The 14,767-nt window shown below is 40.0% G+C and overlaps 1 long non-coding RNA gene across 1 annotated transcript in view; it reads left to right on the forward strand.

Annotated features, from left to right (window-relative positions):
• LOC133141809 (uncharacterized) overlaps positions 1 to 14,551 on the forward strand; it is a 17,921-nt gene extending 3,370 nt beyond the window's left edge. Inside the window, exons 2-3 of the long non-coding RNA XR_009710127.1 lie at positions 9,862 to 10,031; positions 14,421 to 14,551. This is a non-coding gene — a long non-coding RNA (uncharacterized LOC133141809). The remainder of the gene's footprint in view (positions 1 to 9,861; positions 10,032 to 14,420) is intronic.
• The last annotated feature ends 216 nt before the right edge of the window (positions 14,552 to 14,767 follow it).

The raw sequence follows: 14,767 nt of genomic DNA on the forward strand, positions 1-14,767 counted from the left end.
TAACGGTAATTATGGGGTTTCTCCTTGGGTTTCTCCCCGACACATTTGAAACGATTTCTGTTTCTCTCTTTGAAAGGTTTTTTTGAAGGCATTGGCCAAATTGATCCCCCCACGCATGCCTCTCTGTCACATGCCACAAACACATCATGTCCGTTAAATTCTGATTGCAAACATTGCAACAATAGCATATATATATATATATATATATATATATATATATATATATGTGTGTGTGTGTGTGTGTGTGTGTGTGTGTGTGTGTGTGTGCTATGTTGCAAAATGTCTGTTTTAGGGTAGGAAGATCTCATAAATAACCAAAGTAAAAAAACAACAACAACAACACACATAATTCCTCATGGTGGCACAATAATTCTTGTTATTTATAAAATTATTTAAAATGTTTATTTTTGGTTTACATTATGTCCAAAAAGCAGTCCATATTGCAGTATATTTGTATTCAGCAAGGGTGTATTGATGTTTCTTTTAACAAACATGCCAAAGGGAATGATATAGGATAACTTGGAACTAATTAAACCCAAACTTTGGGCAGATCAGATTTCCCTTCCATCCCTGGCTGTAATGCGTGGGTGTATGCTCCCTGGAGTTTGAGTTTCTGTAATTGGAGAGAGACAGTAGAAGGAAGTCATGAAGGAACCCCCGCTGCTTTCCATTATAACAGGACCGTAGGAGCTCTCCACACCGTGGCAATGTATTTCCACCACAGAGAGATGAGAGAAACAACCAAATTATACAGAATAATGCATTACTGATGCATAAAACGGGGAGCAAATCATAATCTTGAAACTTGTTTGTTTGTGAGCAATGTATCATTATGTTCTGTCAGCACTGCTTTATACTCCCCGCAGTGTTATGGGTAGAAAGTAGTATAGGTACCATGGCAGTGAAGAAAAATACTGGAAATGGAGCCAATAAAACAAACAAGGCAGCGATGGTGAACACATGAAGGACTGAGATGAGGCACATACTGTAAGCCAATGTGGGAATGTCTCTTTATGTTCTATTTTTATAACATATAATGTAATGCAAAAGTCCTTTACAGTGGCTAATAATCAAACAAACATTTGAAGAGAAGCATGAAGTTTTGCACTTTTGTGTGTATATCAAAAACCACTCCACAGTTTTGTCACGAACTCTACTGTTTACAAGGTGACATAATGACACTTGGAGATTTGCAGATGGCCAGTAATGTATTGGTTGTGATATTGCTGTGATCACATTGGTCTTTGTTCAATCGCAATCCTTTTTGAAATCCATTTTGCTACTGAAATTATGATGAGAATAACAACAGCAACACTATGAGTTTAATGAGTTTTCAGGCAGTTGAGAGTTGTTTCCAACAGAGTGGAAGATCTAAAAATCCCACCATGCATTCCTTAATGAAATTAATTATTAAAGCTCAAATCCTGTTGAATTAAAGTCAGCCATCAAAAAGGTTTCAGGCATGAGTTTAAGTGGATTCTGTCATTTTGTGTAAATGGCCCAGCACATGTCCTGTCTTCCTTGCTCAGAATAGTTCCTATAACAATAACCTTTGGTAATACCCTTCTGTAACGTAATATCCTTAGACCAAGTGTCAGAGCTATTTTCTTGTGTTAAAAACTCTAACTGACGATTTCATCGTCTTAACCGATTTCATTTTATGAATGTGAAAAATGTCTACCTTCCGAGGCTCTAGATCTGCAATCCTGTAGAAAAGGAGCTATTTCACACAGTGAAATATAGCTTTTGTTCTTCTTAAACACAAAATTTTTGCTTTTCGCAAGATCGGACTGTTGCTGGCACTCCGAACATATGCTAGGCTATGGCTAGCCTTACATCATTGATGAGCGCTTTGGAGTAAGTGAAGAGTGGAGGAGAGGAAGCGCGGGGTAGTCCTCTAAACACAGAAGTGTCAGTTTCAGCTCCTTCTACCACGCCAGTCTTGTCAGTTCCATTTGGTTTTCACTTTGATTCTCAGTTCCCCTCCCCCCGCGTCCCTGTCAGGGAGGTGCATCCTGACCTGAGAACCTCAGCGAGGAGGGGAGGGCCTCCAGGGAATTACGAGACAAGCTTAAGGAACACATTTCTGCCAAGTCTGCTCAGAGAAGGGATTTAGACAGCTCAGTGTCCCCGTACCAGTCAGTACCCTCAAGCAGAACACCCCCATGGTGTGGACTGCATTAGATGGTTACATAATTCATGGGATCGGATAGGGTTGCCTCGTTCTGTTTGGGGTTTGCAGTGTTATTGCCCACCCTATGGTCAATGCGAGGACTTCCCCCAAAGGTAGTTCAGTTCCAAGGGGTTCAGTGACTCAGTCGTTTGTCAAAACAGTATTCTTCACAAATCCATTGACCACACCAGAATGATTGTTATCTGTCAAACACACAAGACAGGTCTTGCTGTGCCCTGAATCAGTTTCACTTGGCTAGCTATTTGTTGGTTGACAGTCAGACACTATCATTGCATAATGAAAGCAAAAGCAAAACTCATATTTGAATGTAAACTGGAAATCTGTGATATTTGTCATTCCTTTAATCACAATTAATAGGTTAAATGTTTCATTTTACCTCTCATTGCGATAGTTAGAGAGAGAGGTTATGTGTATACAATACATTTCACAGCATATTTATATACATTCCTTATAGCATATTCAACAAATAGAGTGTTTGTGTGCGCATTAATGCATGTTTGGCATGTAAATCAATATGTACATGTGTAACTATTTAATGTATTGTAATTCATTTTTATTGGCAAATAAGTAATACATAGGTTTTACAGAAAAATGTATGCCATCGCAGGTAGTGCTCCATTTTTAAGGTTTTATTTATTCCCTCTGTCAGATGTGGTGGTGCATGGTGAGTCTGATTTTTCAAACTTGACTCACACCTATTATTTGACAATACAGCTTTTGGTAAATGGTAAATGGTTGGCATTTATATAGTGCTTTTATCCAAAGCGCTGTACAATAGATGCTTCTCATTCACCCATTCATACACACACTCACACGCTCACACACCGACGGCGATTGGCTGCCATGCAAGGCACCGACCAGCTCGTCAGGAGCATTTGGGCGTTAGGTTTCTTGCTCGGGGACACTTCGACACGGGGCGGGGGATCGAACCGGCAACCCTCCGACTGCCAGATGACTGCTCTTACTGACTGAGCCATGTCGCCCCCGTTTGTATGATTTTGTGTAAGTTGTACTGTATGTATATGTCAACATATCAGTTGGATGTTGACACAGCGATTAAGAGAACTGTTATGATAAATGTATTGGGACACTACTGATGATAATTGATCTAATGTTGTTTGTCAGGGAATGTTAGTCTAGGTAGTTTTCTTAGCCAAATCTGGCAATATTGCTTAATTTAATTGGGCAAATGAATCCATTGTTTCTCTCACATTTTAAGAAAGTGGCTAAAAGCATCTTATAATCTAATCAATTTCATGACATTTAACATGACTACCAAGTGAATGCAAAGAAGCCGGCAAATCTGTTAAGAAACAACTTTAATCGCCTCCCCCAGGTGTCTCATTAAACCCACGCAGATACAGATTTTAGGCCCTAGCTCTGCCTGATTTTAACATTAACAGATGTCTTAAGTCTGAACAACAGTTCAAGAGCAAACTGCAGTAAATATCAACCTCATCAGGTTACTCTTTAATGAGCCCAGCACACCGAACATCCCCTTCAAAGTATGCCGGCGAGTGAAAAGTAAAACAGAAATGAGAGACCGCGAAGCATGCAGGCAGGAAGTGCGAAGAAGGTGTCAGTTTCGATGCCTTTTTTTCCAGCTGGGTTTCCATGGCAGCATGGTGTTTAAATAAAGGGGTAGGTGGAGTTTGGAATGCAGATAACACGGGACGCCGCGCCTCAGCGGTGGTTCCACACGCCGCCATCGTCAGCCTCGCACCTTCCCATGACTGTTTCCTCACAGCCTTTACCCTGCGTGCTGAAGCACGTACCGATGACTCCCCCCTCAGATGGAAACATTCAAAACGCATACAGTATACTTCACCCAAGTCCTCACGTTCCTATTGTTGGCCAAAAGTCAAATTACTTGATTATAAATGACTAAGTCAAATGGGGCTGCGAGCAAATGAATTCCAAACATTGTTCTGCCCTACTTTCAATCACTTGACTGCTAGATGAATATGGTTGCTCCCTTTAAACATCCTGGAGCAGGCTTCCTGTTTGTACCTTACTAGGAACCCTTTTGTTCTAGTGTAATAATTACAATGACCGTGAATCACCGGTCGTTGACTCAATCTCACGTCCACATTGCCGGTTGATACAGGACTTTTTAATGTGCCTCTGTGATTTTCTACTGTTGGGTCAGGAGTGTTTCCTTAACGGGTGACCTGGGAAACAGACCCTAGACTAATTGCAGTGATCAGTGGTAAACAGTCAAAGGACCGCAGCTGATTTCTCCAATAAAGGAGCAACTGTAAAGCTTGTTGGAGCAAGGGTGCAAGTCACTAAATCAGGGGTGCTCATAAGGATCAGAATGGAGAATGTTTTTGTTCTGGAACGGTACTAAAACATCCAATTCAGCTAATTAAGGTTGACTAAAGATCATGATTAGTTAGATAAGGGACTGCAATCTCAGCCTACAACAAAAGCTTGCACTAGCCATTCTCATATAAGACTGGACACCTTTATGTGAAGTGAATGACTAATATAGACGATTAAGGTGTTGCAACATGCTGTTGTTGAACAAGTGGCTTCAGAAAGTCCTGTCCTATCTTCAGAAAATCCTATTTATAACAATTTAACTATATGAGCTTCTTGCTTTTCCTCCTTTACAAGCATCTCTGTTCTCACACTTAACAAACAGCACCATCTGTTCAGGTCATCAGACTAGGCTGTATGGAGGTTTAATGAGTCTGGGGATTGACAAGGCTAGTGAATGACTTTAACATGGCTGCCAGAGACTACTGTCCTTTATCTTAGGGGTTGAGTTTCTTGGGTGACCACAGAGCCACACCCTCAGTGGCCACTTTATTATGAGGATAATGTTCTGCAGTATGTTTTGCTCCTACATGTGGGAAGGAGACACATTGGGTGCTGGTCATTGTCTGTGATGCACTCTATGGACAGAGGGAGAATGTCCTAGAGCAGGGATGGGCAACTCCAGTCCTGGAGGGCCGGTGTGTATGGAGGATTTCGCTGCCATCAGTTACCCTGGCACAATCAGCTAATTAGCCATATGGACCATGACCGATTCACTCGTAAATTAGTCCATGATAAAATGCTACAAGACAAAATCATTTATCAGCGGAATCATGGAATGCAACTAAAAATTACAGATTGAAAACCCCAGATTGGGGTAATTAAATAATTAAGAGCAGAAGTTGGTCTGAAATCCAGAAACAGACATGGCCCTCTTTGCCCATCTTGGTCCAAGAGTATTCCTGATGGGAAATATCTTGACACATGACCTTTCTATGAACTCTGACCTGGAAGGAGATGCAGCCAGAGTTGAATTCAAATACCAAAACAGATGGTTGAACAGAGGGAGAAACTTCAGAAGTCTGTTGGACCCATCCCTCTTTTGTTTGGCATTTTTTACAGAGAAACATGCCATTAAACAAAACAATTAGCAGCATGGTTCAGAATCAGTGTCACATACTGTAAGTGACACACCTAGCCAACAGAAGGCAAGAAGACAGTTTGCTCAGAAAAGTTGTCGAGTCAAGGCCGATTTCTGATTGGTTTCCATTGAGGGCTGGGCTTTACAATGACTCTATATACTCTGTAAACCTCAGACTGAACCCACTGGTAGGACTGCACATTTATACTGTCATTTCTTATATCTTATAGATTTTTAAAAATGCCATTTCAAGTCCTTATGCGCCCCTATGTAATGGAACATGAATGAAAGACATATACAGATAGGAGTACAATAATATTGACAAAATATTTCTTTTTGGACCAATGTTATGCCCTGGCTGCTCTGGTACACTGTTATTAAGCCAAATCCAAAAGTTGACAAAATATCTATCTTAACAGTTTTCTCCAGAAACAACCGATTTATATGGGACAGATTTCATTTGGAACAGACACAGTTTAGTTCATATCTAACCTTAAAATCTAGGCTATTCAGGTTATTTTATTGATTTCATGGCTGGTAGATCACTGCTACAATACACTTATTACGGTAGCTGTCATTATCAAGCATAATGGTCAACATCTACCAGCAGGAAATAATTTCATGCTAAACAGAATGTTTTTTATAACACTCTACATTGCCCACTAGTATTTGAATGTATTTGAATGTATTTGAATGTATTTGAATGTATTTTTTGTTTTGAATGAATGACTCATGAATAAATGAATCTATCCCCAGCAATCCAATAAAGTCAGTAATCATATTAGGAAATGAACAAACACGCTGAACATGATGTCTGTGATTCTGAACCTTGCCTACAGCTAAGGAAAAATTTTGGCTCTCCAAGCATTGTGTCCCTGCCTGTGATGATACTGATCAAGTTCAGTCTTGAATTGTGAGGGAGCATACCTCTACCCTTGGGCCAAAAACGACTGTGCATCACACAGATTACGTCATTTTCTTTGGCAGGCAGGAGAGGAACAAAATGCTCATCTTTCATTGGTTTTGCTTCATTGAAACTGTTTCGCTTCAATCACACGTTTACAAAATATTTTACCTTGAAGTGAACACATAGTGAATTACAATAAAGTGGTCAATCCATGTGGGGTTTATCAATCCAGCCTAGTGTACGAATGATAATCTACCATTTGAACTTAAAACAACGACTAGACTACACATGCACAAAATACGAAAAAGTTAATTTTCCGGTAAGCTGTTTGGCTAATTAAGCCAGAGCAGTTACAAAAACACAATCAAACACGTATTTAATGCCCTCGCATATGTATCTGCTACATACCCCACTGGCCCTCGAGCACCGGAGCTGCCCACCCCTACTGTGGAGTCCCCAGGTTTATTCTCAACGTTTTGGTTTCAGTTTTATGCCTTGTTTTTATATCCATATTTTTTGTGGATGGTTGTCATGCCAACAGTATGGTGTGACTGGGACCAATCTTGAACAATGTTGTGTTTTGGTGGTGTGAATGAGTGTTACCCGAGTATTTTGTTTCTCTTTTGCTAGTGTAAATGGAGGGCCCTGCCTGGGATATGGGATGTGGGCAGCTCTGCAGGGTTTGTAGCTGCTGGTGTGGGGAATGCGCTGAAATCACCTCTCAATGATTTAGGTTTGCTGTCTGTGGTGTATTATGAAAGATAGAAACCACTGAAGGGAATTTCATGCGTGTGGGTGTCTGCTGTGCAATACATTATAATTAAAAAATATTTTAACCTGGTAAAACCTGGTCAACTGTGAACTGATGAGGACCTGTGGAAATGATACGCTGACATATGGTTACCAGTGGGAGGCAGTCTGCCTGGGTAATTCAGGAGGGCCTGAAGACCCAAGGGTAAATAAAGTTTTCAGACGACTGCTTGTAAGATAAAATTCTTTGGTGAATCAAATACAAAGCCTCATCATATCTCATGCGCAAAACATAGCTCTGCCTCTCACATTGTATTACTGGAGCCAGGACTGCTGTTATATTTTCAATTGAAAGTGTTCATTCAAAGTAAATAATAAAGCAATAGCAGTCATATTTTCATACCCACATGTCACACTATGAATGCGAAACAAAAACAAACAAAGAGAAACTCAATTAATGACTGCCATTGATGTCTGTGATGTACAGCTTGTTGTTGACTATGTCTGTTCTTTTCCTGACTGATGTGTTAACTAAGGTGTGTGCTGGGAATGTGTCAATTTGAGGTCATCCTTCAAATATCTGGCTCAGGTACTACACAAGTGATTTATTTGTCTGAACTGCGCAACCACAGTCCTCCAACAGAGTTTGGTTACCCACAGAAGCAACCGAGCTATCGCTCCTGGGTGGTTAGACAGAGTCAGCTGTGAAATAATTCCTGAAGAGATGAGTAAAACATACCTTTTAATTCCCTAAGGTCAGTTTCTGATATTAACAAAGAACCCCTCACCAATAAAGAGAACTGAAGATAATTGCGCTAGGCATATGAGGACTACTATTATGGAATAGGATATGATCCATGCTCTTTTGTCAGATGAAAGTATTCTCTAGACTTTTCCCTCACACTCTTCTACCAATACCTCAATGGTAACTGTGGAGCTATTGGCACCCATTCGATATTGAAAAAGGACCCAGGGATACTATTCTAGGATCTCCCAGTGCATTGACACATACAATTAATTAAATCATAATCTGAAGCACCCACCCACTACAGAAAAATGTAATCCTTAAATTAAACTCTATATCTAAAATACTTTTCAGGACGTATGAGAGCCTAAAATAACAGAATTGAAGAATCCTCTTGAAATGTATTCAGTTGACTTTTTCAGTTGGGATTTATAGGTGGACAGGATATCGAAGTTGACTTTCTCATTAGATTGTTGAGAATGAATGCTACACTTGGCAGGTCTGCAAATTTCAATTGTGGATAGTTCATATTTTACAGAACACTGGACACATGTGTACAGACATAACAGAATTATTTAACAGCAGTAGACGACCTCTTCAGAGGCAGCTCTACCTGAGCTTGTAGAAATAATATTGTCTCTCTTGGGGCTAAACAAACAGGCAAGAAATTGGCACAGACATGTTTTTAATGAGTTAGAGCCATATGAAGAAAGTTTAGTTATGAAATTTAAGTTTTTATTATGTCAATATGATGACTTGAAGCCAGCCTTTCTGTATGTTTTGAAGTGCTGTCCTGCATTTGATAAACACATTTGATATGTCAGATATGCACAAGCTAATACATTCGGCCCAATTTCCCATATAACCTGACTAAAATTCACATAAATGTAGCTGGCATAGATTACCAGGTTTCAGGTCATTGTATACATTTTTCGACAGTTGAAACTTAAAACTATGGGGGAAATATGCTTCCCTATATATTCTGTTCTCTGCCTGTTGGCCAGGGAAATCTAAAGCTTTCTCGTGGTATGACTAATGACTCCTCAGCTTCATCTCAGGACAAAAGCTCCCTTATTTGGTTTTCCACTGTCAAGACTTTCCTGAAATCATGCTTAACTTCCTGTTTGTAGTTGGGCAGCTTTAGTTCTTGCTCTTTAAGCTCTAAGAGGAAAAAGTTGCTGTTTATGCTCTGAAATCCTCTTACTGGTGGATATGAGTTACACAACTCTACATGCCATGAATTGAAAACATCAAAAGCTTCACATCTTGGGAAAGATCTTTCCCCAAGATCTGATGCCACCAACCTTTTAATTCACGTCTCTGTGTTTGCAGTGTAACAGCTCGATTGGGCCTTCCAAGCCAATGAGTCATGCTGGTGCATAGAAACTACAAAGCTCCATTTTGTCAGCAAAATTCCAACCAAATCATATTTATAGCTTATCGTGACTTGCAGATTATGCAAACAGATAAAGGCCTCTGTGTTTCTTTCTGTACCACACTTACAGGAATTTTACAGTACAGTGTTTCTGCACATTTAAACAACTGTGATCTTCACTAAGCTGTTTCCGAACAACACAACATTTTTTAAATAAGTCTGTTGATCTACAGATGAATTGCACTTTAACGCCTCAAGAGCAATACACATTTGTATTAAACAGAATCGTTGAAAAAACAATTGTACTGTAGTCAGTCAAGATTGTAGATTAATATTGCCCTAATGAGACAAGAGTGTTTAATGAAGTCAATGACACCAGTGAAGAGCTAAATAATCATTGTAAATCACATCTGAATGATTGTACTATACAGTATAGTATGTGAAAATACCCAGCAGCTGACCAACCGGTTCCCCTCTACTTCTCTAGATTAAGGCTTTCTGAGGATTCGAAGGTTGCCAGGGCCAAACCCAGCAGGCAGCAGCAGTGATTAAGGTGGAGGATTAGGCCATGGATCATCAGGAGAAAGACAGGACACAGCGGCCGCCCCCCCCAATCCATTATGCAGGAGGTAGGACTCGCCACCCCCTGACTGAAGGGTGAGTCTAATGAGGAGGCATTCCACTTATTCTCTGCCCCACTGGGCACTCCGTCAGACAGCTCTCCACAGACATACTGCACCTCTTCATTCACGGCTCAATTCGACCGTACTCAAATTCAGTGTGGACAATTATGGGTGACCGTTGGGCCGATTAATGCTATATCCCATGTCAGGCTTTCCACAGCAGAACGGTGGTTATTGTCCGGCAGAATTAAAGGTTAGCGTTTCGCATTTTTGACCTCTTGTGAAATGAATTGAATCAATTTGTATGATAGGTTTCGGAACAGTGTGAGTACCACCAACTAACCAAGGCAAGAGAGCACAATATGAGTTTTTGATTACTTAAAAATAGTCACCCGTGAATACAAAGGAAAGATGTGCATGAGTAGGCTCTGCGGTCGAACAAGGGGCTTTTTAATGATAGAGCAGTGAATGAATCATTCACTTCCCTCAGTTTAGCAAAACAGATGTTTCATTCCATTTGAAAAAAATACGGAGATACTAATTTATGATTATTAATGACTTTAAACAATTTTTGAAATCTAGGGACAGACCCAGGACTGAATGCTGCTGACAACAAACTATTTCTGCTCTCATGCCACTCTTTTCACTTGGTGAAAGCATATAACATGGCAAGATCAGAGTCAGAGCTAAGGGGGTATCACAGGGAAAGCTTTCCCAGCCATAGAGGTGTGTGTGTATGTGTGTGTGTGTGTGTGTGTGTGTGCGCGTTTACATGTGTGTGTGCGTGTTTGTGTGTGTGTGTGTGCGCACATGTGTGCCTTTTTCATATTTCTTTTCCGGCACAATCGGTCCCTGGGCAGGATTGTAACCTTGGCAACAAATGAGAGTTTTTGAGAATACGGCAAGCTTCCCTGCTTGGCTTATTTTCAGAATGCTGACAGAATTAAAGATACCTGTTTTCCTCTTTTTTTTCTCCACTTAAAGCTTTGTAAGACAAAATGGGCTGGAAAATGTCTGCCGGTTGATATGAGCACAGGGAATCCAGAAACTACTTTAAAACATGTGTAATCTGATTGGATGTAACTATCCTACTTGGTCCTACCCGGGGGAACAAGGGGATTGGCATTCCCTCAGAAGCTGTTGGTACTGCAGTTTATTAAGCCTCTGGTGCCAAAAAGCTAATTTCCCCATTATTAAAGTCCATTCAAACAATTATACTGATTTGGACAGCACTTTTAAATTAGGACATTTCTTCACACTGAATTATTACTCTCCAGGAACCATTTTTTTCTGAGCTGCACAAAAGATAAGATATTTTTCATTCCTATTCATCCCTCTACTTGTACATGCTCTGGTGCCCAGTCCACTTGCCACTTGCTTTCTTGCCGACAACTCCCTATAGTCAAACATGGCCGCCTCCATGAACTGGCTTCATGAACCACAGGGCAGCTCCCATAGGAATCCATGGAGCTGGTAGGCAGAAGCTGTATCTAATTCTTATACATCCATTTAAGCAGATGTAATCCTCACCAACACTTTATTTAACCATTTACATGAACTGAGATAAGTTTTTTATGGAGACCTAAAGAACCAGGGAGCGGTTCTCTTGGTCTAAGAGCTGTATAGGACAGTTAAGAAGTATTGTTTCTTACACCCTTGTTCCATAATTCAGGATAGATAAAACAAAAGGGATATGCTGAATAGACAGGCCATCTTATGTTGCTAATTTTCTCAACGCCAAGTAACAGCATAGATAAACACAATTAATCCTTGCCTACCACACCCCAGTGCTTGAAAGCGTTGTTATTCTCGGACTCCATGTTAAAAGCTTTGTTATACACACAGACCATTAAGCCTTTTACATGAGGATAGAAACCCTTAATTGGAAACAGACAGGCCTAACCACAAAGCGAGGGACAATAGCAATAGTACTGAGACTGCTTTCTCTGGACATCAACTCTGAAATGTTGACCATCCTGACCAAGTCTACAGACAAGAAACCCTCAGGTTGCATTATTTGATTACTTTATATATAATATATATGGTTCAACAAAAGCTATAAACAACAATAACAAAAAAATACATACAATTAAGTACTTATACTTATACATTATACTGTATAATGCTTGGTATAATGAATTTGGTTATTTTTCCGATTGCTTCAACGCATGAATTCTGCTGATAACATCAGCGTTTAGCATAGTCAAACTATTCATTCATTGTGTGATACAGCTGTTCACATCAACCACAATTACATCAGTATCATGTATTCATTATGCACACATTAGTCATCAGTGGCTACCTTTTGTTATTGTCAAGTTACGTTACCATAGCAAACGGTGCAGTGCTAATTTTTCTGCTCTGCAATGTAATAAAGCAATGTAGTAAATGCAGCTTGCAGAAATTCTGCCACCACACAGTTGCCCTAGACTTTAAATATTGTGCCTGAGGTCTTCTATTGTTGGTACAAAGTTGCTAGACATAGGTGGGGCTCCTGAACTTAATGACATCATTTTTATAGCACTATACAGCTGTTATTACATTGCTCCTTTGACCAAAGTAATGCTATTGATTTGGTTGGGTTCACACGCTCTTGAAATTTTAGTTAGTGATGGTATTCTCAAAATATTCACAGATTCACAGAACTTTGGCAGCAACAGTACACGAGAGCAGCCTCTTGGCCGTCTTCTGCACATTATTTAGATTCCAAAGTAGGAAAAGCCACAAATTTACATTTCAAAAAAAGATTGTCTACAATTACATCCAGATTAACTAAGTATATATTTACTCCAGCAAAGAATGAAGAGAATGAGCTCTTATCTGGTGGTTGTGTGTGGTCCACAGAGGAACCAACACATCACAACTTTCCTTAATTCAGCAACACAAACCCTGAGAACTACTATGAAACAACAAAGACGGCTCTGTGTATTTTGACCTCACAATTAACTAGGATGTAGGCTTCCTTGCCAGTAGAGATTTGTGTCTTAAAAGCACCTGTCCAAAGACAAGAAATTCCTGTCTGGGGAGAAAATAATTGCCTTAGAGATCTCTGACTGCCTGTCAATTGTTGACTGAAGATGCACAGGTGCTGCTGATCTCCTAGCCCGAGTGCTCTCAGCGTTGTGCTCCTGAATCTCATTCAGGCCGTAATCACTGGGACAGGGATCTCTGTGTGCTCTTATCTATATATCTTTGTGGCTGCAGCTAACACTGAATTAATGTGCAGGGTCATGCAATAAGGGACAGTGTGTGTTGTCTTACGAACTGGACATGGACAAAGTTGTATCTACAAATTCAGGGCTGTGTGCTGTGAGCTAATGTGAGATGTGAGCTAAGCTACTGTATGTGTCCACTAACAAATAAATGTCCAGACAAGAGCAAATGCAAGATTATCAAAAATATATTGTCAAACTGACCAAGTCATGATTCAGTAATTAGCCAAAATGATAATAATTAGCCAATTACCCCAGTCTGCAATGCTTCACTAATAGTTCTTCTGGGAAATAGATCTACAAAAATGACCTAGAATTGCGATGATTTGATCATTTTGAGTGACTTTTTAAATTTGTTTTATTAAAGGCTCCAAACACTGGTGTATGGCATGAATCCGCTGGTGTAGGGGGGAGGGCTGGCCGTTGGATGGCTAGGGCTGCTTTGTCTGAAGCAGGATGCTGGTGTTCTGTTCAGCGACACTGGGCCCTACCCCAGCACTACCGGGGACTCATAGTCTGGCCTGGAGTCACGTAGTCAATCGTGTGTGTGAGTCGAGCCCATGAAGGTGGCTTCAGCAGCTGTGCAGGGTCATTTATAAATTAAAGGGATTTGTTTGGTGTCTTTTCAGAGTGCAAACATACCCGGAACAGCAGAGAAGCAACCTTTTATGAGGAACACTCATTTATAATTTACTTTCGTGATTATTTACTTTCCACATGCATAAGTAATAAACATGATGGGGTGGCATGTAAAGCATTCTCAACTTGCATAAGCATAAAAGCCATGCCAGATATTGTGAAGCTAAAATGAAATACTACATCGTAATTTGCTTTTAGCAAGGACATAACAGCTGCCATCTGGTTATACTATTCTGGGAAACTGTATGTCAGAAATATTTACTAGTTCCAGTGGATGAACCCACAAAACTTTTCCTTGTTATAGAGATTAATACATAATTCTCACAAAATTAGATTTGATTAGATAGCCCTGTATTGATCCGGTTGGCACAACAACAGTTAGAAAGTCACACACAGAATATATAAAAATGGAATAAATAAACAAAATATACTGCATATATTCAATAAAAATCTTTTAAAAATGTAAAAGTTCAGTCATTTCAGCAGGTTGTCAACCAATTTAAAAAAGCCCCCGTTCCTTCTTCTGTTAGACCTGCAGGTGACAAAGTTGCTGATATTTGTTTTCATGGCAGATGAAAGCTGAAATGGTGACCAGAGGAAGGAAGGGGAGCTCACGAGAGTGACAGGAAGTTTGCACACAAGGACAGAGGATGACAACTTCCTGTGTGGTGTTCACCGACTGCTGCGCTGTCAGAGGCTGGACGATAATCATAGATATTACCGGAGGGGAACGATTATCCTCCTCAGACTATCACATGGTCTGTCATTTCAACTGCATGATGATCTATTTTAGGGTTAACAGTATATCATCACTTCTTAACTGATAAAGATGTGTAATAAGATAGATATCATCGAAAAAAATATATAATTGTTATATTTTGCTGAAAATATCTGGTATAAAACGTTACCGTCAATGGTA

The sequence above is a fragment of the Conger conger genome, chromosome 12 (genome assembly GCF_963514075.1).
Source record: "Conger conger chromosome 12, fConCon1.1, whole genome shotgun sequence".
Lineage (NCBI taxonomy): Eukaryota > Metazoa > Chordata > Actinopteri > Anguilliformes > Congridae > Conger > Conger conger.